This window comes from Phyllostomus discolor, chromosome 8, assembly GCF_004126475.2.
Source record: "Phyllostomus discolor isolate MPI-MPIP mPhyDis1 chromosome 8, mPhyDis1.pri.v3, whole genome shotgun sequence".
NCBI lineage: Eukaryota > Metazoa > Chordata > Mammalia > Chiroptera > Phyllostomidae > Phyllostomus > Phyllostomus discolor.
In genome coordinates this window covers 26,676,945-26,704,526 of record NC_040910.2, presented here as the reverse complement: position 1 = coordinate 26,704,526, position 27,582 = coordinate 26,676,945, and the positions used below count along the sequence as shown (strand labels likewise).

The 27,582-nt window shown below is 38.0% G+C and overlaps 1 protein-coding gene and 1 long non-coding RNA gene across 3 annotated transcripts in view; both read right to left on the bottom strand.

Moving 5' to 3' along the window:
• Positions 1-27,582, bottom strand: part of PDGFC (platelet derived growth factor C) — a 168,195-nt gene that overhangs the window by 125,255 nt on the left and 15,358 nt on the right. The window lies entirely within an intron of this gene.
• Positions 19,296-25,381, bottom strand: LOC118501954. Its single transcript, XR_004904612.1, has 2 exons — positions 20,982-25,381; positions 19,296-20,935 (listed from the first exon to the last, which is right to left on the bottom strand). It is a non-coding gene; the product is annotated as an uncharacterized LOC118501954 (long non-coding RNA).

The window sequence follows — 27,582 nt, the reverse complement described above, 5'->3', positions numbered from 1 at the left end:
TTCTTTTCAAATAACCGAAAGAATTCTTGAAAAAAAAAGTCCATGCAACATAAACTCACAGTCCACCAGACATAACATCCAATCAGTCACCAAATATTTATTCATCACTTACTAATACGTACAAGAACCAGGGAACAAAGAAGCTTAAAAAATCAGTTCTCCTGGAAAAAGACACAAGACAGAAAAGCAGAAAACACGGATGTGGAGAGGGTAAGACAAACCAACGGGAAGACAAGCAGCTGTGTGGCAAGGAAGGAAAATAAGAAAAGATGCGCAGGTGGAAATTACTGATGCTTATTTGTAAAAAAAAAGTGTCATACTCTCTCATGCTTAGCTATACCAGTTTAAATATGAAATATCACTCTTTTAAGGACCTGCTTAATATGCTACCCCAGCCAAGAGGCCTAGCCTAAAATGCACACAGAAGAGCCACTCAATAAGCCCTGGCCAAATGAATAGCCATTTTTTTTTCTCTCTGCAAAGCTGGTTCATATAAAAGTTCAAAACTTCATTAGTGTGCAGTCAAGTGTCTATTTGAGAGCAGCAGAACAGTTTTAACCTACAATTTGCATTCTTGAAATTGGAGCTATTTTTTTTCTGTGTAAAAGCATTACTCATTTCTTCGTCAATCATTTATTCAGGGCCTATGATATATAGGACATTCATTTAGTTGCTAGGTATACTGACATGAGAAAGACACCCTGCTTTCCCATTTCTTAAACTACTGCAGGGGAAAAAAGTAATAATTTTTTATCTGGCAAGAAAAATACCAGCTAGTAATATGTGCTATGCAGAGAGTTAAAATGATGACATGATAGAGATAAGAGGGATACTTCGGTGGTCACAAGAAGTGTCCCCCAGAAGCAGACCTTTGGACAAGGATTTGGAGGTAAAAAATTCATTTTGGAGGTAGAAGGAACACCAGTATGAGGGTGGGGAACTAAGACAAGGGAATCGAGTTGCTTCACTGGGTAAACCTGGGACCCAATGAACATAAACATGCTTCTGACTTTCCCATCTGAGGGTTGGGGTTAGGGGTAACTTATATTGTATATGAAATCCTAAAAGCCATTGGTTGAGAGCTAGAAGAGAGAAAGAATCAATTCCCAAGTACAGTCATCCCTCGGTATCCATGGGGGATTGGTTCCAAGACCCCACACACACCAAAATCCACACATGCTCAAGTCTTATATGAAATGGTATGGTGCTTGTACATAACCCTATATACATCCTTTAAATCATCTCTAGATTACTTATAATACCTAATACAATGTGAATGCTATGTAAATAGTTGTCATAATGTATTGTTTAGGGAATAATAAGAAAAGTGTCTGTACATGTTCAGTACAAAAGCAACTGTTGCAAGTCTAACCACATGGTACATGTTAGTAACCATGTGAAAATTTTGTTCAAATATTCTGGATCTTCCATTGGCTGAATCTGCTGATGAGAAACTGCAGATACGAAGGCCCATTTTTCTGGGCAGCAAAGGAAGGCTTACTGGTGGAAGGACAGCACTCAGGCAACAAAATGTACACAGGTGCTGCAGTGAAGTAGGCAGGGCAGAGGCTGTGGGTGGGCTTGCGGGGAGCCTCACGGAGGAGACACTTATGCTGGAATCTAGATAAAAAGAAGGATCCGGGGTAAAAAATTTTCAGACAGAAGAAATTGCTAGAGCAGGATCCAGTTGGATGTGCTTATTGAAGTGTCACCTGGGTAGACTCTATGGAGCAAAGGGAAAGACTAATATAAAGTCAGATCACAAAGGGTTCTGGAGGCCCCAATAAAATGCCTAGAATTTATTCTAGTTACCCTAGGACAACACAAACAGGAAGCCCAAGCTTAATACAATCTCATTTGCATATTTGCTCTGTTGGAAATAAATGAATGGTGAGGTCACGAGTGTAAACAAGAAATCCAGTACTGTATGTTGCTGCAGTGGAGTCATGGTGGTGGTAGGAGATATGAAGTATCTCATACCTTAGTATCTCCCATCACTGCCTTATTGATCACTGGACGTGCAAAACGGGGTAGGGAAGAGGTGGAGTCAAGAATCTGTCATGCCATCTTCACTAGTACACTCTGTCTGTGGTAGTGGCAGTGGTACCCTTTACTAAGAAGGCAGAAGACAAAGGGAGAGGTGTATTAGTGAAAAATCATGTTGGCTTTAGTCATGTTAAAGTTAAGATGCCTATTAGATATCTGCAGATAGATAAATATACAAGTTTGGAATCAGAGGAACATCAGAAGCAGAGTTAGATATAAAAAATCATCTACAGCCCTGGCTGGCGTAGCTCAGTGGATTGAGCATGGGCTGGGAACAAAAGTGTCCCAGGTTTGATTCCCAGCCAGGGTACATTCCTGGGTTGCAGGCCATAACCCCCAGCAACCGCACATTGATCTCTCTCTCTCTCTCTCTCTCTCTCTCTCTCTCTCTCTCTCTCTTTCTCCCCCTCCCTTCCCTCCCTAAAAATAAAAATAAATAAAATCTTTAAAAAAATCATCTACATATGAAGTATCTGAAGGCAAGAGATTAGATGACATGACGTAAGGGCAGTATTATATGTAAAGAAGAAGTGAGTCTAAGGACAGACTTTCATATTGCAAATAATAAGTATATGCCAATAATCTTTGATCGTATCACAGTAAAATGTACCTTGGCCATCACAGTCAACTCATTCTTCTATTCTTTCAATACTTACTTAATAGAGAATAGACTTTTGGAATTATGGGGAGAATTGTAGAAAATTCAAGATATACCATAATTAATCTTTATTTTTAAGGGTTAAGTGTCTACAAACCATTAAAGATTAAAGATTGACCATGGTAATTGTCCTAAGAGAGATACAGAAAAAAAGATTCAGAAGAGAGATTATTTCCACCTGGCAAAATCATAAAAGGTTTTGATGGGAAAGCACATTTAAGCTGGGGCTTAAAGCCTTTTCAAATTTGTAGAACTTGCCCTGTAAACACTTAGGAAGTGGATGCATTTCAACAGTGAGAGACTTAAAGAACAAAACCACAGAGAGGAGACATTGAAGGGAGAGAAATACTGGAGTTCATTTAAAAAGTTCAATTTGCTAGATGATAAAATATATGAATGGAATAGGTGGTGACTATTTCTAGAATAACAGATTCATGAAATACATCTTGAAAGTATTCCACATAAGAAAATAATTCACTTTCCATGGTGCCAAATATATATCTGGTTGGGTTAAAGAAAAAAATTTTAAAAGCCATTATTTCATTTCAATTCCATCTTATAAAATATTTTTCCCATTGTATTAATGTACTGAAAGCAATCACTATGCACTTGGAAATTCACTTCTCATTTATCTTGTCGAATGGGTTTTATCTTGCCACATCATAGATCATTTTATACATAGCACCTTCCATCCATTTATCTATATGGCTTTTCCTTCAAAGGCTAAAAACGTAGGCATTACAACTGGATCTGTGAAGTGGGAACTAGTTACTGGTCAGTATAGAGGCGAAGGGAAACACCCGGGCTGGGTGGGAAGATGAAACTCAGGTCCAGAGCAGTGAAGTGCCAGGGGGCTCACTCGTGGGAAGAGTGACTGGGGTCCAACAACCACGAGAATGGAGAGGCGAACTCAGGAACCACAAAGCATTTCACCCCGTTCCCTATTCTACACTCATCTCTTTAGAAGGGCTTCCTTTTAAATCCATCAGTTCAGTTTCTTTTTGCTCTTCTTCAAGGGACTACGAGAAAGATCCTTTTATGGTAGTCTTTAAAGACTTTTTAGTACACAGCTCCCACAGAACAGAATTTACCCATATTTGAAGAACGCTGTGTACAAGAGAGTCCCCTTTTTCTCATATTGCTTGTCATAAGAATAAAGTTTACAGTTACTGAAGGACCCAGTGTTTATGTCTACGGTGGTTCTCTGGAGTACTGTCATGCTAACAATATGTGATTACATGTACCAGAAAGCCAACAAAATAACAAAAAGAAAACACAACAGGCAAAGAAATGACAAATTCAAACACTATGCATGACCTCTTTGAAAAAGAAAAAAATTAGTAGAAATAATTACAACACATGAATCTGTGATGGACAGTTTAGGAGGGTCAGCTGGAAGCAATAGACAAGGAAGCAGCAATATGCTTGCATTATAACTATAGACCCACAACAACTTGGAAACCCTTGGTATAAAAAATGTGCAAACTGACAACCAGCAAGAAAATACAACATACAAATCAGTGAGCCCTTTAGAAAATGACTGAATAATGACAAAAATACTATATAATGTGTTAACCCAATATCTAATTACCTGTGTATCTCCAAAGAAAATTTATCACTGGTCAATTTAGAAACTATGAAAATATAATACATTCTGCCTCCTGAGCTCTTTAGATGAGATACCAGTTGGAGGAAGAAAGGAAAGAAAAAAGAAATAAAATAGAGAAAAAGTATCATATCATATAAAAAATTATAGTTCTTACAATCACATTTTCATAGCATGAATGAATGAATGAATGAATAACAGAACTACTCTCCAGTTAAATAAACAAGCTGATTTTGCCCCAGGGCTTCTGTGCATGTAATTTCTCTTCTTCCAGCCCTCTAGAATGCGTCAAAACACAAAAGAATTATCCAAAGAGACAAAAATCTTTCCTCTTTCCCCTTCTCCTCTTTCAGTGAATGACTTACTGTCAATAAGGCTTAACTTGGGTCATCTTAAAAAAAAAAGAGAGAGCTAGTGTTCAGCCTTTACACAGATCAGAGCACAACAGAAAAGTTTCCCTGGTTATTGATTCTTCAGTTCCTTATGGATATGAGGACTAGCTGATAACATTTTTAAATACTTGATTTCACTTCAAGTTACCTCTCCTCCTTTCAAATGGCCCTTTCAAGGTTTCTGTGTTGACAGGCCCGAACTTGTAGTGTCCTGCTCGGGAGGCCCACACAAATGGAAAAGATGAAACACCCTCAGTTCACAGGCGGCGGCGTGCCAGATGCTAGCACATCAAATGGCTGCCATTTGATTTGGGGTCGAAACGAAATAACTTGGGTTACAAACTGAATTCATTTGTCCAAAGGCTCACATTTCTAACACCCTCCAAAGCACACTTTAATTTTCACCTCACCTGTGTGCTGTTGTGAGAACACTGAGGAACTTATGTAATTTGCATGCAAGTATTTCTTAAAGTCGAATTTCAAGAAATAACCTCATTTAAAAGCAGATCAAACTGAAAACATTCTAGAGAGATCACCCTTATTACTGGATGGATTTTCTAGGTAGAAAAGTGGCAAAAGAATTTCTGACAGTGGGAAGAGCGTGTACAAAATCATGCAAAAATCAAATCTGGGGAAATCAATCAGGACAGCTGAGACTTAAGATACCTGAGGTGGATGGATGAAGGCAATAAGACATTGGAGCTTGATCAATGAAGGGTTCATAGACTAGAAAATACTATGATTAGTGTTTTCGGGGAGTGAGGCAATGCACAGGATGAACTGTTTACATTTTCTTAAAAGACAGTGTATTCAAATAAGGCATCACCACAGTATTCATATAACTGTAAACAAAGATGAAATCCCATTCTAAAGCTGAGACTCCTTATGATAATAACTGCAATAAAGAATCTAGGTTTATATTTTTATTACATATGAAATTCAGCCTCACTTCTTTTTTTCTTATCTCCTTATTATGGCTCTAATTTCCCTGTTCAGTAATCCTATAACTTGCATACTTTAACTTTCCTTCCTTGCTACCTACAGAAGGGAGGTGGGTGGGCAGCAAAGAAAAGAGTGCAGCAAAGTCATTCTGAATAGAAAAATTGACACGAATTGTAAAAGCAAAGGATGTGACAGCCTCAGAATTCTGACCTTTCGAACTTGAAACCAGATGTATGACTCAGCTCCCAATGCACATGAATTCTTTTGTATTATCGCCGAAACAGCAAACATTTCCTGTTATTAAAATATTTTTGGGTTACCTTCCCAAGAGCAATGCAGAGCTTCTGAAAAGATAACTACACAGTGACAATAAAAAATCATTAAGTGTGCTTCTAAGCAACGGAGCAAAGAGTATTATATTACCAGTGAGAGAACACTTAAATTATAGACAAAGATCCACGAAGGCTTAAGTTGCCCAGGATCACATTAACCTCTTTGGTTAGTGCATACACTTCAAGACATGTGACAGTCACAGGGCTGGCTTGCTATGGGGGAGGAGGGTCAGAAGTGATTCTTTTATTGCCACCCAGGAAAAATAGCCCTAGGTAATCTTGAAGCACATCACACCTCACCTGTTTATTTCACCTGGGACAAGGAGGCCATGCCAAGGGACAAATACAAGTCTGTTAATATTAGAAATGAAGCTGCTGACCCTCACTTCTAGAAAGTTCGAGTCCCATGGAACCTTGGACCACCCAGATATTCACTGTGGTAAGTATCCTCTTAAGCTGAAGTGAAGATATTTATTAGAAATTGTGGTTTATACTTACAGTGGAACATATCTTTGTGTGAATTTTAAACATTACATTTATTGGAGTTTTTTTAAACTACATCTGTTTAACAGAAATTCTCAGGTAGTAGAGTGTACTTTAATTTCGTCTTTCCCTTGAAAATTGTTCCATACATTCTTCATTAACAGTATATTACAGCAACATTTAAAAAGTAACTACAGTACCTGGTTATGATGTATGTTTATATAATGTGATTTGGCTTAAAAATAGCTCAGTTTTGTAAAAATGTATAAATAAAAGGAGGGGACATTTACTTAGCTAAGGAAATGGTAACTTTATTATTAGAATTTTTAATTTGCCAAGGAGTTTATTTTGATCAGGAGTCTGACTGTGTTAAATTCTTCCTCACATTTTCTACAATTTACATTTCAAAGGGTAACATTTTAAAAAAATTATAAATGCACGTAGGCTTAGCTTTCAGATATGCAGGCAAGCATAATATTTACTTTATCTAGTTAAAGGAAGTAAATCCAGAAAGGGCATGCTATGTCTGTGCTCGAGAGTGAGGAATAAAGTGTGGGAATGAGAGTTAATGTTTAATCATAATCATCACCTGGCGGAGTGAGACAGGCCTGCTGAGAATCCAAACTCTGCCAATTCACACCCAACCGTAAGACCTTGGGCGAGTTCCATAACTTCTATGAGTCTGAGTTGCCTCACCTGTATCAGAAAGTCAGCTAACTCACAGGTTTGTTTAAAGATCTAAATGTAGGAAAGCTAATAAAATGCTGGCCTGCAGTAGAAGCCACTAGATTTTAGCTGCATACCCTTCTCAAAAATTGAAATGTGACCCATGTATTTAAAATACTCAAACCAACTACAGTAGATTCTCATTATTTATGGATTCCATATTTGCCCATTTGCCTAGTGGATAAAATTTATTTGCAACCCCCAAACCAATATGCAGCACTTTTGTGGCTATTCAGGGCCATGGACACACGTAGGAGTGGCAAAACCTTCGAGTCGCCCAAGATGCACATCCCCAGCTACTGTGGGACCAGGAGACATTCTGTCTTCTGGTTCCAGCTCTCACACTGTAAACTACTGTCCTTTTTGCAGTGTATTTAGTGGCAGGTGTTTCACTTTTTTGTGCTTTTTTTGTTGGTGATTTCACTGTTTTAAATAGCCCCAAGCAAGGTGTGGAAGTGCTGTCTCCTGTTCCTGAGCACACAAGGTCTGTGATGTGCCTTATGGAGAAAATGCACATTAGATAAGCTTCCTTCAGTCATGAGTTATACTGCCCTTGGCCATGAGCTCAATGTTAATGAACCAACAATATAAATTATACAAGGTGTCCTTAAACATAAAAGCAGGTGATGCATTGATGGTTTGATGAAAATGTTGTGACCAGGGGCTTGCAGGAACCTGATCCTGTATTTCCCCTAAGAGCAATAGTTCAGCATTTGCTAATTCAGCATTTGCATTGATTTCACAGAATGTAACTACCACAGATAATAAGAATTGATGGCATATACTATATAATATGTTAAACAAATTGTTAAACAATTAAAAAGCACAAGTCCTTGATCTCAAGGAAATTAAAATGTCACGTACACACAGTAAAACATTAAAATACAAACAGATAATTTGTATCTTTCCCTTCCTGATTATGTAAAATTCATAAACATCAAGTCATTGAGGTCAATATTAAAACATAATAAATTACCACTTTTGGAGCTAGAGTCAGTTAATACTAAAAATGCCTGGCTTATTTGCTAGCTCTATGACTTTCTGTTTCAGTCTATTAGTTAAATCCACACATGCCTATCATGTCCATAGGCTGTTTCAAAAAGTATCTGTCTGGGATGGGAACTGTTTTCCTTGAGAGTTAACTTCAAGCTTTGACTGTATCTCAAGAATAATTCAGGATTTGGAGAAGTAGAACCCTTAGAAGACAACTTCCACCACAACTCAGGTCTCTTTCTTTACCACAACCTCCACCCTTACCCCCAACTATTACATAGATGTCAAAACCAATGCAGAACACACCACCTTAGGATGTGGGATCTGTGCTTCAGTACTGCCCATGAACATACCCAAACCATATAACGGCTTCTCTCACAGTCTAATAAATGAATGGAGTCTAGGCTGACATTACTAACTAGTCAAAGATCTTTCCATATTTGATTTACATACCATTATTCTTTAAGCTCAAAAGTATGCCAAGCCACACAACCTACTCCAACCTCTACTGTAGTTACTACATCACCACTTTCAAGTGATTCTTTTTTCCTGGTTCCAAATATTATCCTGAAATATATTATACAACATGTGTGTAAACTTGTAATGCTGACAGTATGAACAGCATGAATGCACTAGAAAAATAACTCAATGAGTCAGATATAGAAACAAGAAATAACAAGCAAGTTCAACCCTACCTCAAAGAAAGTCCTATAATCAGCAAGGCTTTCTTCTCACTGATTTTTTTCTCATAAACTTAAAAAAATAAAATTAGGCTCATAAAAGAGGGCTTGAAAAGATGAGTTTATACAAATCTCATATGTAAGAAAACACATTTTCCATTTAAATAGAAATGACGAATTCACTTCAGAATTGTACTATGAGCCAAATAAAATATGGGAAGAAAATGTATATTTAAATCTTAGTTTATTTAAATAAAATACTTACAGAAACATGTTATTACATCAATGTGTCCTCAGAAGAAATCATATTAACATATCCTTCTAAGAAGTATTAATGCTAAGCACTTTATAATAATTTTGATTCCTAACTCTGATCCTTCTTCTACAAACTTCGTATCTCAGATATTATCCATGTGATACAAAACTCACAACACTGACACCAATTTCATGTTAGTTTCATGTTACAGGAAGCAGAATAAAGAACTATACGTACCAGGCTTCACAACATATAAACCTGTTGTGGCTTCTTAGAAAGAAAGTCAAGGAAACTGGTTAACAACTGCAGATCATCTGCAACATTACTTTCTAAAACCACCATTTCCTACTTAAACCCCATGCAACAATAAAAGAACTGATTTTTCTCATTTCCTCAAGATGTCTGAAACAATGAACAATAATTCAGATAGATTCCTCACATATGAAAAGCCTTTCTGATGCTGAACAGTATGTGACTAAGATTACATATTTAAAGAATCAAACTACTGATTTGCAAGGAAGTATAAGGAACACCAACTTATCACAGCAAATCAATTCTATTCCTATTTGAGGATATCATTTCTTTCCAAAGTACTTTAGTATATATTTCCAAGTATCCTGAAAAAGTTCAAAATTAGCACTTAATTCCAAGAGATTAAAGCCAGCCTTCTCTAAGATTTTGGAAGGCTGTCTACACTAGTAGAGTGAATGCCTTAAATACACAGTTAGAAAATATACATTCAGCATATGAATGGTTGATTTTACTTATTCCCTCAAATGTTTAACAATGTAAACCAGAAAAGGAAACTAATGAGTGAGAATCAAAAATGAGGAGTCTCTGCCTCTTCCGGAGACGTTATGGTAGTGGAGGAGTTGGAAGTATTAATGAAGAAAGAAAATTGCACAGAATAATGAGAATAAATGCCAAGTTCAGAAAGGCTGGGGGTGGTATGTCTTTGCACCCCGGTCCATACCCATGGCCTGGCACAGGTGTTCTCAAAGTGTGCTTTGTGAACCTTTTAGGAGTCTGTGAAACCATTTATTTTCCCACAGGTGTGCAGTCAAGTTTTCCTGAGGTTACCTAATGTGACGTCACAGTGGACTGAATGCTGAGGCTGATACCAGATTTCGTCTGTCAGTAAGCTAGATGCCAAAGAGATTTTTTAAAAATGTAAAAAAAAAAAGCCACTTCTCTTACTCATTGTTTTTGCTTTGGAAAATATAATTTTTTCCTCATAAAATATGTGAATGTTATTATGTTTATCACAGTTATGTCTAAATGAAATAATAAATATGTTTAAACTTCTTTAGTTTTAATTTCTAATTTGATAAATTTCAATGGATATTGTCCACACAAACAAAAGCTGTTCAGCACTGTCAACAGTCTTCATAGGGTAAAAGGACCCAGAAGACTGAGGACCGACCAATGGCACAGCACACAGTCGGTGCTCAGTAAATACTGGATCGTGAATTAATAAGGAAAGTCGTAGTCACACAGAGATTATTGACCTGGGGTCTGAAGGGATGGATGTGCTGAGTGAAAAATGGGGTTTGGGGAAGAGAACTTTGCTTTAATAATATAGACAGTTTATAAATAGTGCTAATTAAATAAAATATTTTCCAAGCAGTTGAGCAACTTGGAGAAAATGATTAAAAATGAAGTATTCTCTTACAAAAGAGAAACTGAACAGGATGAGGGGCCAACTCCTCTATTCTGTAGTTCTAGAGAAAGTCTTGGATTCAGAGCTAGACATCCAACCACCTTTCACAAGAATATTGGGCTGAGGGAATTTTCTAGAAGGCATCAGATTCAAAATAATGTTATTATGATCAACTTTAATATTATTTGCTCTTACAAATGTCAAACATCAAATATGTGCTTGCTCAATGATGTTTTCTAAAATTACTCACCCATTATCTTCCTTTCAACTTTCATTTTGGTTAATAATTTCTTAGGATATATGAAGGCATGAGACTCTTCATCAAAGACAAATTTTGAAGTTACTTAAGTGAAAAAATAAAATACCATACAGTCCTTAAAGGAACACTAATAATCCTAAATACAACAAGACGTGTTCAAAGTAATAAGCTGAAATTGATTGTTTTGCAAGCAGAACCTGTAAGAAAGCTAAAAGTTGAACCTGAACAAAGGTAACTTTGAAAAAGTCAACTTTGGCTTTTTACACAAAACCCTTCAAAAGTTCCTGGATTACATGTGAGGAAATAAAGAAAGGAAAGTATAACCAACCACTTGTATAACAAGAAGAGCTTGTGAATCCATTCTTGTGAAGGGTATCAAAAACACACTGTTGATCACCTAGCCCTACGGTCTGCCCAAAGGCCAGAGGGAAAACCCCTTGTTGACCATAAAAGGGCTGCCTGCATGTTCTCAGTGGAAAGTATACAGGACCTTATTTACACAAGTATAAATACATGCCATTCCTTTGTGCTCACAGGCGCTCCTGAAGGCTGGCCAGAAGAGGAGGGTCAGAGGGCTCCATGAAAACTGGATTCAAAAAGTCTGTGATATTTTTCCAACATGTAATGTACTTTCTTTTCCTAGCTTATCTTCTTTCCTGATAAAAATATCTACAAAGCATAAGATCACTATAATTTAACAGGTGGCAGCTCTAGACATATTTGAATGTAAGCCTTTAAGATTCAGCAGGAGGGCAGAAAGCACATTTCCCATAAATAGACACTTTTTCCCAGTAACATTACGGCTGTGTGAAAACTGAGGAATAACGAGAATGTATTTGTGGTCAATAAAAAGGCCCTATCCATTTATATTTGTCAGTAACTTAGAAGACTAAAGCTTGAAGACTTCAGAAAAACAGTAAGTGCACAAATTACTCTGACCTAAAATAGATCCACCGTGAAAAAAGTAGCAATAAATAAAGGGAACAGCATCATGTACATACACAATATTTGGCATGGGTGTATGAATAATTACAACACTCTGATCAGGAAGCAAACAAGCAGATATAGTGATAAATACAATGATTAGTTTCTATTTAAAACTGTTAGGAAATTCTGAGATTTCAGCGTGGTAATACGTGTTAAAGAGACACCATGTAGATCTCAAATTATTGCTCTCAGCTAGAGTTAGCGTTTGACTGAAAGACCTTTGTAATGCTACCGTGAACATTAGCAGTCATCTAATATGATTATCTTTCCAGTGACTGCATTGCCTATAAAGCATCTGTGCTTAGTGGTCTCGCAGTCTAGAGATACTCAAACTCTTTCCCCCAGGAACCTAAACAACAATCATGTTTAAATATTCTACCACTTCTACTTAAATTTAACGGGTGCCAACAAGTAAGATAAAATGCAAGTCTGGCTCATTCTCCAGAGTGTCACATGAATCAGTCGTTCAGAGATCAGCTGTGACTGAAATGCAGCCTTCTGTGGGCAATAAGTACCTCTGAAGTGCGAAGCAGCTCACTTCACCTTTGAGAAGCTCTGATAAAATGATTCACTGATATCAACCTGAGTGGTAGTGCCTGTAATCACGGTACTCCATAAATCTACTGATAAGTCCTTGCCAGTCCAGGTATGGTCTACAGACGTGCAGCATCAGCATCACATCAGCTTGGAAGAAATGCAGAATCTGAGGCCCCACCCCAAGCCTACTGAAGAAGAATCTGTATTTTAACAAGATCCCAGAGGGCTCGAATGAACATTCAAGTCAGACAAGCCCTAATCTAAGTAAATGTATGCAGATCATTTCTTTAATGTTCTCCTGGAGAGCTATGCTCGATCATTTTGCTAGCCTCCCTGCATTAAGCTGTTTCATTTTCATTCCATTCAATTTGTTTTTAGAAATCCTTGTTCATTTTCAGGCTATGGAGCCAGGAAGATGGGCAGTGAAAGCCAAATGTGTTACGCAGATGAGACATTTTGCTAGGGGTTTTCATTAATGTTACTCTGTATGGTACTTCTTAATTTAAGAATTTTATAAATTGGAGACTCAAGCACTCGGAAAGGTTAAGTGACTAAGATCTCATAACTGACAAGTGGATAAACCAGGATTTAACTCAGTTCCAAGCCTCACTGAGTCATGTTTCACACTCTGCTTCCATTATGGATTCTTCCTCCAAATGTCCAAGCTTTCCCTTAAAACAAATATCTGGTGTTGGCAAGGAAAACTCCCAGATATTTAGAGCCATCATTGACTTACCCACATTTAACAAGTGATATAAACTGGGCAAGCCTGTTCAGCTCCTGACCAAATGAGATTTAGTTCTAACAAATTAAAGTAGATATTAAAGGAAGGATAATGTCATGATTAAGGGCATGCACCCTGGAACCAGACTGCTTTCGTTGGAATCCCTGCTCAGCCACTTGACCGTGGCCAAGTGGCTTACATTCTCCGTAAATTTGGAATAATACTAGTAATTGCCCTCACAGATTTTCTGTAAGGATTAAAGGAATTAGTGTATGTCGAGCATACATTAATGAATGTCTGGTGTATAGTAAGCACTCCCTAAGTGTTAACTATATTTATTATTAAATGGAATCTCTTACGCTGGTACAACCTGCCTCTGTTAAAAATAATAATAATTTCAAAAGCCAGTCTTTCACTTAGCTAAGGAGCTGGTAATATTCTTCCAAATCAATACAACATTTGCTTCTTTCTCTTTTATTGATCTTAACCTCATATATATTGATCACTTATTATTAAAATGAGTGAATAATGAATAAAACTTATCACCAATTTGTATCTCTTTACATCATTTCACTGTCACAATCAATTCATATGTCTACCAGTCCCTCGTTGGAGCAATTGATCAGCAGCCCGAAGACAAATAGCAGGCCAAACGCCAAGACATGTGACCAGACCGGGCCTGCTCCTCACGATCCATTCACAGCTCCCAACTTCCAGGCTCTTGGCAAAGTCTAGCAGTTCTAATTTGAGAATATCCAAAGTCTGACTACTTCATTACTTAACTTACTTCTAGTCGAACCCTCCATGATGATATTTCGTCCCTTCTTCCCCTCTGGTCTAGTCTCAACCCAGCAGAAATTATAACCCCTATAAAATGGATCATCACTCATCTTCTCACCACACTCCAGCTATCCCCTCTGCTGCTCAATCATGCCAGGCACATGCCCTGCTCAGGGCCTTGCCTCGCCTGTGGCCCTTGCCTATAAGGCCTCCTCCCCTGTCTCCTCAAAACTATGCTCAGCCACCTCAGTGAGGCCCTCCCACGACCTATCATAAACTACAACATTCTCTAACACCACACTCACCCTCTCTCCCAATACACAGTGATAATCACATTCCATCATCCCAACAGTTTCCTTATGTGTGTTGTTTGTCATCTTCCTCTTGTCACTAGAATGTGAATTCCACAAGGTCAGAGGTTTTATATGTTCTGGTCATTGCTGTACCACCTGTGACTAATATCTCCTTGCATATGTATTGATAAGTGCTCAGTGAAGATCTGTTAAAAAAATAGATAGGCTGCATCTTGTCACATACTATTCATCCCTAGATTAATGAAAAGTCTATATATCACCTAGATAGAAGTATATATAAAATACATATAAATACACTCACATAGGAGTGCTGAGGGGTAAATGCAGACGACTGTACTTGAACAACAATAAAATTATTAAAAAACAAACATAAAATACAACACATACATTCACATAAAATCTCAGTAAGGAAAACTTAAGACAGTGATATACTTTCCTCCGCACAAAAATCTAAATCAATAACCAAAGATTTAAAAGGAAAAAAAGCCTCCAATGTTATAGAAGCTAAACACTTAATGTCTCTTTGTGCAAAGCAGAGGGAAAAGCTGATCGATTTATGAGTTGGTGAATTAAAGAGATCACCCTTTTCTGTTAAAGAGGCCACTCTCCCTTAATGTGACAGTTTAGCTCAGGAAGTGGATGTGATGACCTTGTATAAATGAGATCGCAGGGCCCGACTGACAGAGCAATTACTCACTTGGCCAGCGTGTTGGCTACCAACACCTAATCTTGCATAAAGCACCTTGGGAATTTAAATGACTACACAGACTCAGCAGTTTTGTTTCCATTCTAATCTGAAAAATGTGCAACACTGTATCACTCTTTCTGATGAGATCTACTCGTGAGTTCCATCGGACCCCTGAATTACCTGGCCCATTGTCAAGGAGTCCAGCCCTCTGCTGCCACAAGCTGATCACATCTCCACATCAACCGCTGACCACCAAGAAATTAGAGATTGTGTTCTGTTCCTCATAATTAGTTGGGTAATATTTATCATGCCAACAATGGGATACTTTAGCTTTGATATTTCTTCTTATAAAGGATAGAGCATTAATTATATCCATGAAAAACATAGGTAAAATTAGGTTATGCCCCACCTATTGAAACAGCCCAAAGAATAAGCAAAAAGAAGTGCTGTGATTCCAGAGGAAATCTACTGGATTCCTACTAATTATTCACATCTGACAGAGAAGATATAGAGAAAAAAATTTTAAAGAAATTTGAGGTGAAATTCTGAAATGTCTCCTTAGCAACCACATAGAATATGGAATACATGTATTCAAATAGAGGTAAAAATTATAATTTTGTCTTCACAGCCTATGGGAAAAACAACTAACCAGAAATACAAAGTGTATAAACCAGAAAAAGAAGCCACCCACTTTAAAGTCTACCATATAACATTTCACCAAAAATTATATCATTTATCAATGAAAATTATAAACAAGTATGTCAGAGTAAGGTTTTCACTTGTTTTGAAAAATGCCCTTGCTATATTATTTCATTTAATAAGCATAGTATTTTTTTAAGCCAAAAAAAAATCCTTTTCTTAAAGGCAACAGTGAGCTCAACTTTGTTAAGGTCACTGAAGAAAGAGATTCTGCCTTTTCTTAAGAGCTCGCTATTAATCAAGACAACCCCGACTGAAAGGCATGTCACGATGAGGTCGACAGAGCCCAGACACCAGGGCTAAACTTGTGTCCCGGTCCCGCTACTGAGACCACCATGACTACGAAAATGACTTCACCGCTTAGAAAACAAGACAAGGAAGGCTGACGAGACCATAGCTACATTTTGCCAGTGCCTGTCCTTGGAATTTTAGGACCAGAATAATCACGGTTTCAGTTTTGAGAAGACTGCAAGCAGAACGTGCATCACGCTGCTCTGACGCCCTAGGAGCGCTGCGGCAGTGAGTCACCATTCTCAATCTTAAACCGCAGGAGGGAAGGAGGCCAGCAGGACCGACATCAGGAATTGCCCTCTGATCTCTGGCAGTATTGCCACTAGGAAGTAAACAGGATGGGAGACCAAAGGGGAAAAATAGAAGGAATACACACAATCCACGGACTAGGGATCTCTTTGTAAGAATCTGTGTAATACATAACTGTGTACCCCTGGCCCTCCAACATGGCTGGATACCCCTCCACAGTGTGCAAAGAGGGCGGCTTTGGCACTTACTTCCCTCAAAAACACCCTCCAAATTTAACTTCCCTACTCAAAACTCCCTTTTGATTTAGAGTTCTCCCCAAGATGGCCTAGTCTCACAGGTCAGTGCACTTGGAGGGGCTCCAGACTTTGCAGACAGAAATTTTCATGTGAAACATGGAACCATAATAATTAACCAAAGTCATGGCATGACAATGAAGGGCAGAGGACGAGTGAGGCAATGAGATTCAGGAAACAAAACATTTGTGTAGATTTTTTGTTGTTTGCTTTTGTTTTTAATTTGTTACTTATTTTTATGTATGTGTTAGAAAACTGATGGGGGTTGATGTCCCAAAATAAGTGCCTTTGTCAAGGCATTATCTCGACCACAGGCATAAAAACAAAGTCATCATGATTAGCCTCCTTTCTCCAGTCCCTTAACTGAAACTTCAATGTCATGAATACAAAAGGTAGTGTTTCTTTCAAAAATCAAATAATACTTCTGCTAGAATAATTTTCTACAGGTGTTACACCTGGAGTTTGAAATAACTGTTATTCTTGGTTTTCTAAAAGGTAGTCCCAGAACAGTGAGAAAGCAGCAGCCTCAGGGTCAACCAGGCCTGGCAGAGGCAGCCCGATTTCAATAATGGAGCAGGTGCTGGGATGTCTGAAGGATTGCTTAGGCAGTAAAGTGTTATTCCTTTTTTTATACTTTACAAAGTTTTCCCCACCCAAATATTCCAGGACCCACCTGGCATCATACATAGTTATTATAGTGTTACTGACTGTATTCCCTAACCTGGTACTATACGGTTTCTCAACCTACTCATCCAATAAATGCGATGAGCAGCAGTATATATGGTCAGTACAGACCTTGGATTACCATGTGCTATGAAATGCAGCTGCAAAGGAAGGCAAAGGCTTTTTTTCATGGTTTATATCACATACTTGTCTGTAAACAAAGCCCGCGGTGTGCAACCTAATGGCATGCTCCAGATGTTCCCAACAAGTGTACAAAAAACCCCACAATATTTTCTTGATCTTTAAGGCTTAATAGCAGGATGTACAGACTACACACTAGGTTTAAAAAAAAATAAAAAGGAAAAGGAGAAAATCCCATATGGTGCCAAATGTTGGCAGCTATCTTCAGTCTTCCCAGACAAAACTCACAGGGCTTGTGAAAACAACATTTCTTGGAAGGTGCCAAAAACAACATAGATAATTGTTGTGATGGCTCTCCCTTGCTCACTGTCCCAACAGCCTTATTGCTTTGACTGTATCCACATCTAGCCTCCAGAATAAAACTAAGAGCCAAGTTTAAGCCTTAACCTTGAAGGGCCACCTTTAGTAATGCCATCTCCCAGGCTTCTGAAAACCAGTCTTGCATTTTAGGGGCTTTCCTTTAGAAGAAAATGCTACCGTTTGTGTTTGCTCCACTCCTTTCCTGCTGTTTAAATTAGGTTTAAAAAAATTGCCACATTTTGTTTCTGCTTGGTAGTAATATAAGATCATCATAGAACATATAGAAAATACTAAATGTATTTTGGGAAGTAAAATATCAATAGCTTCCCTGCTTCTAGCTGTTGTAGATAAAATACTAATAACATTGTAGTATATTTCTTTCTGGTCCTTCTACATATATGGAAAAATTTATGTAGGGGTACATAAAAATATTTTAAATCCTTTTTTGCCATGCTTTTTGACTTAACATTATAGTGTGGGCATTTTCCTGTGGGGAGACAGCATTTTGATCACTACCCCGTATCCCCTGAGGAAAGACAACTCTGTATAATTGACAGCATTTCTCATGGAAGGCTGATTGCTCTACTGACCACCACGGGACCAGTGTTAAACTCACTGATGGCACGTGTAGCTGAAATATGAGAAAGGTGAGAACGGATCACAGTACAGAAGAGTGGAAGCCCAAATGCCCATCTCCAAACACATTCAGTTCCTTGGTGATTTCTTCAAGACCAGAGAGAGAGAAAAATCTCTTTCATTATGAACATAAAAGAGACAAATTTATTCTCTGGTATCCTAACATTAAGGAGGCTTTGAAAAAAATCAGGGTTATTTCTTTAAATACTCAAGTTATTTAAATGTGTGTACAATATTGAAAATGAACTATTTCATCTGAATAATGGAGAGAGGTGAAAAAGCATTCATTACCTTCTGCCTAAGTGAGTGATCTCCTTGATTAACATGCAAACTAATGGGGAAAGAATCTAATGCTCATTTGTTTTTTCCTTTGGAGCATTAATACCATTTTTGTTGGCCATTAAGGAGTAATCACACACACACTCACACACACACACAAACACACACACACTCACTCACACACTATCTGTGCTGCAATGTTTCTTTATAACAAACCAACCTCAGGAAATTATTAATGAGGGGTTAGGAGGTTACACGGCAGCTAAGCCCAGAAGAATGTCTGCGCAAAGAGAGAACTACCTATTCAAGGGAGGAGAGTCGTTGGGGAGGACTGGCAGTTTGAAAAGGAATTCCTCCTAGCCAAGAAATTTTCTATACTGTGCAAAACCAGAATAAAATGAGTCAGAATGTTTCGCTTTTCCTACTGTGTATTACTAGAATGACATGTGATTTTCTATGGAAATCAAGAATAGCACACGTGAGGTGTCTAACTGTTCTCCCTGCCCCTCCCCATGGCCACGTTTGAGGAAATACATGAAATGGCACAGATGTAGCCCTGCTGAAAGCAGCTAAAAAGTGGATGACACATTATTTGTAACTTTCAACTTTACCTACAGAAAGAGCAAGCATGCACCAGAAAATAAGAGTGGCATTACTCAGAGGTACACAAGCACCAGCATTCCCAACTACGCCAGCATCACCTGTGACCCTTTTTTCTAGGCTACATATACTATTAGCAAAAGTCAAATGTCATAACCAATGCGAAGGCGTGGTCCAGAATATGCCACCCAAATTATGCTACTTTGGCCTAAGAATGCAATCGAGAATCAACAGATGAAGGAAAAGTTCTCTGCCCTGCCCTTTATCTTCCTCAGAGCCTAGCATAAATTTCTGTTTGAGACGGTGGCATCAATGTCTCCCCAATTCCAGTACCAGCATGAGAAGAGCTACCCTTGTCCCTGGAGATGGAGAGCAGGCCCCAAGATGAGAGTGTATAAACAGAACTTACTAAGAGAACCCCATGTCCCATTTGTGTCCCCCACATAGTTCCCAGTCACTTCACCCCAATGTACAGCCCTTTGTTAAAGGGGTATATAAGCGGCAGAGTCTAGTTGCTTCTTTGTGTTTTTCATTATATTCTGTGAAGGCTCTGTGCACATAAAATTTAAAATATTAACAAAATCTGTATGTCTTTTTTCCTACTTATTTGTCTTTGTCAGTTTAATTCACACACAGTGGTAAACAAACCTAAAAAGGTAGAGAAAAGAGCTTTGTTTCTCCTCCCCAACAGTTCAAGAGGAAATTTGAAAAGCAGTATTGAGTTGGAAAAATACTATTTACACTAAAAAATTACAGGTCTCTGAAATGTTTATAATTGCTAAATGACTTTAAATTTTTGAAAAATGCAGAATTGTAAAATTGATAAAAATGGGCAAAAAAGGTCAAAGCAAAATGCCAATTAATATGTCATTGTAAAAAATAAAATCAGCAGTTCACATTTTCACTTTCATAATTTTAAAAATTCACTTATTAGCTCTCTCAATTTCTGAATGCCTGTTGCAATCAATACAGACAAACAGTTTAAAGGGAATATGCAATACACATATTTCTGTATTTATATATGGTTGCTTTTGACTATACCAACATATTATTATTTTAATTTTGAAGTCCCTATTAACCATGTGAGCTGTGATTAGTGAATGTAGGGTTCTCAATGTTTCATTTCTTACTGAACAATCTTTTGAAAGGGCAATGTTCTTCTGAAACTGTCTCATGGGGCAGAAGTTGACCAGGACTCCTGAGTGAATGCACATCCAAAGCCATCATACTACTCTATCACATACAACCCAAATGGTGCAGTGCAATGAAGAGAAGGCAACCCCTGCTTCTATTCCTGAGCCTGCCTTAGTTTTATGATATTAATCTAGCCAGAGAAAGGTCTTCCTCAATTCAGCCAAAATCTTACCCTGGAGATCCACAGTCTACAGTTGGAAAGATACAAAATCCTTGCTATTTACCACAGATTCATTGTACAAGGACTCAAAGTAAGTCATTCCTAAATCCACGAATGTATGCAGGCCCCTAAAATTGCTTCTCACGTAAATACTTTGGGCCATTGCTAGCATATATTTTAAAAGCAAAGAGACAGTGAAATGTCTAAACCGGTAAAGAAAATCCCAAATCCATCCCCAGAAATATTCTTCTGCTTCAGATCCCCGTGCCCCGCCATAAAATAGTGAAATGACAAGTGTTGGTCACATCTTATTTACCATATAACCTCTTTTAATATGCACATTGAAATAAAACCAAAAAAATGCCCTGTTTATCACACAGACACAAAATATTTAGGCAAAGAGTAGATTTGTTGGATTTTAAAATACTGGGTATTTCAAATAAGCAAAACTTTTTTCTAGAGCACTTACCAAATACCCAATTTTATGAACATCCTCTATACACTTAAATAAATATAATATTTCCAATAAAAGATAAGAAGAGTCATGAAATAGTCAGTAATAAGGAGTTTTGAGTGACAAAATAATGATAAAGTTAGGCTAAATTATAAACTGCTTATCACAAACAGACATATAATATACTGCCAAGTTCCTTAGGGAACGTAATACTTATTTGTCATATGTCACTGAGGTAGATATCAATATTTATTACTATATAGAAATTCAAATAAAAATCTTCAAGAACATTTAAATAAAGTGTATTGTTGCTTATTCATTAAATTATTGGGAGTACTGGAACGTTATCCATTAATGCCTAAGACATGGCTGATGAGATCATCAACACTAAACATCCAGGAAACTGTCCTGCTAGTGACCTGCAACAGCCAGTGGTCTTCCTCAGCCTCTTCCTGTATGACCAAGGCAGTTTCCTTGGCATTTGTATTAATCAGCACAAGATTTAAACATCCAGAGTATAACTGGCCGATTTTTTTTTCTTTTTTAGCACCAAAGTAAGACAAAGGAAGACCAGAAAAACCTGTGATCATTTTTAAGTTTCTGAGCATAAAACAATTGAACAATGAGTCTTCAAAAATGGGAAAGTTTGTTTTCTGTTTGGTCTATGTTTAAGACGAGTATAATTTATAAGGAAAACATGCTAAATGTTGTCTTTTTAAGGACGCACCAAAGGAAACCTTAATAACAAATGTTTGGAGTACTGAAAGAGAGGCTAAGCACAATGTTTAAATTACGGAACTAAAAAAATAAAATAACTTCTTGAATACCTTAGATTCTATCCCACTATAAAAGAAAGATTTATATCATCGAGCTTGATTTGCTCACATGGGAGTTATTCTTAATTTTTTCTTTTATCCTACAAATGAGAAATCTTCCTCCCTTGCACAAAAGATTGCATCAGCAATTGTGAAAAACTTTCAGTTGATACTAAGTTCAAAGACTATTCCCTGAAAGAGCCAAATTGCCAACCTATTAAAGATGTGGATCCATACCGTTCCAGTCCAGGTCATTTTTCAGATGACAGAATCTCAGCTAATGTAGAAACTGAAGGAATCCTGGAAGAATTAGTGCTCTCAAAAGGGTCATTAAAAATGCATCCCCACTCAGATGTCATATCCGCAAGCAAATGTGACATGCTATTTTCTCCAAAATCTATTTCCAGTAATGCCTCTGTAGCTCATGTATTATCTGTGTCACTTATATTGCTACACAAGTTCATAGTAGTATTATTTATTATATTTTAAGTTACTAAATTTCTTTGTCTTGTAAATATAGGGAAATGAGATGTACTCCTAACAATGCTTCTGAAACTTTTTCAAAATTTATCAACTTTAAAAGTTGCCACAAAAAGACATGTAACATGTCTTTTTCATCCAAAGTAAGTGCATCCATTTTTTTTTTCAAAACAGGTTCTCTCATAGCATGAGTAAAACACTAGATACGGAAGACTGCGAATTACCCATCCATCTAAGAAGCAGTCTCATTCACTCGAGAAGCCAATACATCTAACGCCCCCCAGCACAGGCACTGAGAGCTCCAGATGCAGCTGACGGAACACACCGCACACAGAATCACAAAGTCAGTCTTCGCCCGTGCTAAATACCATGTCTTCTAACTCCGACTGACTTCGAAATGTGACGACAATCCACTCTCCTTCACAGAGTGGAATAACATGAAAATAAATAGTCTGATCTCTAAGAGTCCTAAACATTAGTATTATCTTCAGTCTACTGAGAAACGTGGGCATAAACTTGTGTAGTCTGGGTATTGTACTTATGTAAATAGCAGAGGGTATGGTTTTAATTTGGTCATGACACCATAAATATTGGCATACTGAACATGTGCTTACTGCCATGGATTTTGAACTTTTTCTCTCCAGAGTCTGCTTCTGTTTTGTCCACATGCCAGACTAGGGACTACTTGCCCATAATCTCATATGACCAGGGCTGAGAAAATCGACTTTATTTCCAAGAAAAAATACATTCTTTGAGTGATTTTTGAAATACTGACTTTTTCAAACGTTTTGCCTTCCGTGGGATAAGTCACTGTGGTCAATCTTAAAACCCCAAAGCAAAAAAAAGAAAAAAAAGAAAAACAAACTAAAATAAGAATATATTTTATGTTAACTAAAAAGAAAAGAAAGGGAAAACAATTTAAAACAATTGATGATGGATTTTGATAGCCATTTTCTTCTTATAATAAATTGATTGCAATAAAGGTTATCACAAAGTTCCCTATTTAAAAATGATTTTCCTGGAAAGGATAGGTTTCTTTTTGTTGGTGAGGAAACAGCATTCTAAGCAGTCATCATTATAATTTTGCCAATAAGTTCCTTTGCACATTCATTTTACTCAGTCTAAGCAGAAAGATGAAGAGGCCCTCCCGTGTGTCCCCTCTTAGTTCCTCAAAATGAAGCCAGACATTAGCTGCACCCCTGGGTTGTGAAATAAGGCATATGACTTCTTCAGCCAATTGATGACTTCTAAGGACAAATGCTAACACTACAACAGAACTGGCTGCATTAGGTCTAAGTGGGCTGTTTTCACTTCACTTAAAATATCCTCCATCCCTTGGGACACTAAGCTAAAGATTAATCCACATTTTACTGTCTGACACTGAAAAATTATGGGGGTAGGATCCATATCATTAGAATTTAAGGTAGAAAGCACTAAATTCTGCACTGTTCTGGGAGTTTAGACAAGGTAGACATCCCAGACTTCGAGAAGCAGGAAGGCTTTATGGAGGGAGCACCTGTCAGGTTGGGCCTTAAATACAATCTGTGACTTTGCAAAGAGTAAAGGAAAGATGGTGGCTACCCTCTCCTTCTCCCCACAGGCAGCAACTGATCCCTTTATTCATCATCTGGCGTGTGAACCATTGCAACTGCCTTTAATTTGGCATTCCTGCCTTGAGCTTCTCTGTCCTTTGTAATCATCCTCATATACCTTTGTTTTTGGAAACCAAAGAACAAAAAAAGAAACCCAAACTGGATCATTTGATGGATAATTATTGATCTATTATAGGCACACAAATATGAAAATGGAGGAAATTACCCTTACCACCAGGTTCTTATCATTAGGAACCAGTACAGAAGACATGATCTTCTACTTAAAAGCAACAGGCAATGTCTAAACACACTCTTTGGTATGTCAGACAGAATCCTTCATAACTAACTCACATGTTTCCATCTTATTTCCCACCAAACAGAGCTGATTTTTTAATACACTGTGCTCTTCCACAAGCCTCTGTCTTCTGCTTAGAGCTCTCTTCCTTTTCTCATGAATTCTCTTTATCCTTCAAGACCCAACCCAAATAATGGCCTCAGGAGAAGCCTGTCATGACCAGGAAATGGAAAATCTTCAGGTTCCTTTACTACTGTTAACTACATCTCTAGTGCAGGCCAAGCCACACAAATTGTCAATGAGGAGTACTGTAAGAATTGCATCTTGTTCATCACTTCTCAGGTTGTGACAAGGTACGTAGAACACAAGGTACTTTATGTTAACTGGCTTGAAGTGACTTCCTGGTTAGAAGAGTCGCAAGAGCAAAGGTATGGAGTCATCTGTGGTGAACAGAGATTGGCTTTGTGCAATCTTTTCATCAGAAAGACCAGGGGGAGACCACAGCAGACCTTGAGAAAACCAGAGCAGCCTCTCTTGACTCCAAGTGTGGCGCTCAGTGCAGTGGCATGGGCAGTACTTGGGAGCTTGCTCAAATGCACATTCTCTGGCACCACCAATAGCCTACACAATCTGAATCTGTGTTTCAAGAAGGTCCCCAAGTGATCTGTATAAATGTTGAAGTCTGAGAAGCAGGGATCTAAGTTTGAAGAAAGTAAACACAACCATAACTCTACTTTAGGAAGATTGTCTGGCATCTACGTCCTATATTGATCCACTGGAGATGGGAGAAGGTGAAGAAAGCCTGATGTAGAAAAAAGAATAAGGACACTTGTGCCACAGTTTAGGTGACCGGCAGCACCTAGTGTGGAGTAATGATGGTGAGAATGCAGAAATTACAAATATAAATATAGTGATTTTTCTTAAAAATAGAAATGCAATATTCATTCCTTAGCTTGCCAATAATTCTGTCCTTGTTTAATCTTTTTACTATACATTCTAAAAATTTTGTAAAGGGCCCTGACCAGTGTGGCTTAGAAGGTTGGATGACTGCACAGCGAAAGGTTGCAGGCCCGATTCCTGGGCAGGGCACATGTCTGCGTTGTGGGTTCGGTCCCCCCTTGGGGCACACACAAGAGGCAACCAGTTCATGTTTCCCTCTCACATCTATGTTTCTCTCCCTCTCTTTCCCCCTCCCATCCCCTCTCTCCAAAAATAAATAAATAAATAAATATTATAAAATAAATAAATAGAAATTTTGTAAAATAGTTATATTTTAAATTTAAATAGTTATATTTAAAACTATTAATTTTAAATTGCATACTCAGACCCAGAGATCTGAAAGTAAGCCTGTGAGAAATAGGGAGTCCACTAAGCACGTGTTATTAGATGTCAGAATGGGACTGAGGTACAAACAAGACAGCTATGGGGACACCAAAGCGACAGGCAGTAAGAAGCTGCTCCAGGAATGCTGAATCCCTCAGACAAATCAATGCTCCTTCCTACCCCCTCCACTTCACCTCCTTCCCCAGACAGGCTGCCACTCAGAAGCAGGCCTGGGTAGGGAGTGAAGAGATCCCAGGCTGTCACATTGGGCGTTTTAATTATTGCAAAGGACTGTGCAATCATTTCTAAATCATAGGGGTGTTTATATTTCAAGTTACTCTAAGACTTCTGTACCTTGTAAGTGAGCTGAAAACCCACATTCCTACAAAAAATATTCATCCTAGGATAGGAAAGATTTCCCTCCTGCTCAGTAAAATTCAGGAGCAATGAAAGTAAAGCTTGTATTTTGAGCAAGACTCAAGTGTCATGGTTATTCACCACACCAGTTCCATGTACATGTCACCGATGATTGTAGGAACATTAAGAAGGATTGCCCATGATGGCAGCACACCAAATCGAGACTATGCGAGCATACACAGAACATAGCCCTCTTTGGAAAGTGTGGGAAATGCCTAATAAGGTATATTCTCTTCTTGAGCAAACAATTATATAAACTGAACCTATTACCAACAAATTTGCATGGCTTTAATGGATGCCAAAACAAACAAAAACAAACAAACAACAAAACAAACGCTGTGTGGTACTTGCAACAGATGCTAGAGTTCCACAGCAGAGAACCCAGAGGCTTGCATTGGTTTCCCCCCACCTTTATGATTTCTAAGGGCACACCTTTAAGGGCATCAGCACCAGAAAGATATAGTAAGGCACATTAAAGTAGCCATTTAATTTGAATCTCCATGGGGTTTTTTATTGATTTGTTGGGGAAAGAGAACCATTGAGTTGTGGTTCCACTTATTTAGTCATTCATTGGTTGCTTATTATATGTACCCTGATGGGGGATCAAACCCACAACCTTGGTATATTGGGATGATGCTCTTACCAACTGAGACACCTGGCCAAGGCCTTCCAGGGTTCTTTTAAAAATCTCTGCAGCTTCTTCAAAGGTTAAAAGTTCATGCTAGTTAGTTCTCACTTAGATGTGTCTTTTTACCATACATTTTCCACATATCACTCCCTTCCCCATCACTGCTGTTTACTACTACATGGTTCCAGCTCGTGCCACTGCATCCGGGACTCTTGTTTACCTGCCAACACCGCTCTGTCCTCCATATCCCAAAACTTGTCATCTTGTTATTCCTCCACACGGACGGACCAAGCAAAGACATCTATTTTTGTTATCTTGTCTCTAATATTGTTTATACTTTAACTAGGCTGAGCCAAAACATCCAACTCCATTGCAAGGGAACCATTGCTAAAATTTCACCTTCATCTTCTCTCACTCTTTCATGTGGTTAAAATTTATCTCCAGGCTCACTTCCTCCACAATTGAATTCCCATTTCTCTACCAAGTATGCTCTGTTCTTACTGCAATAATTTGATATGCTGCCTCATGCTCTGCCATCATTTCTCTTGTGTTCCATCAGCAACTGTCCAGAACTTTCCAGACCAGGAGTCTTATCTTGTGTTACATATTTAACCTTCTTCTTTCCCCTGGATCTCTCCCATACTGCCCGAACAAGTAAACAAAGAAACACAGTATGTTTCTTTCTTCTTTTTTTCCCTCCATAATGGAACCAACTCAAAATCTCTTTCCCTTGATCACTAAAACTTTCACAAAATCATAAACACTATGTCTAACTTCTTTACTTTATTCCATAGGCATTCTTCCTCCCACTTCTACCCCTCATTACACCAAAGGGTTTTGTTCTGTTTTCTGTCACCATTGAAATATCATAGGCTGTTCATTCATTGGTCTTCATATTCTTTAATGTGTTGTATTTTATACCGTAGGCCAATTTCCTTGACTTTTCTCCC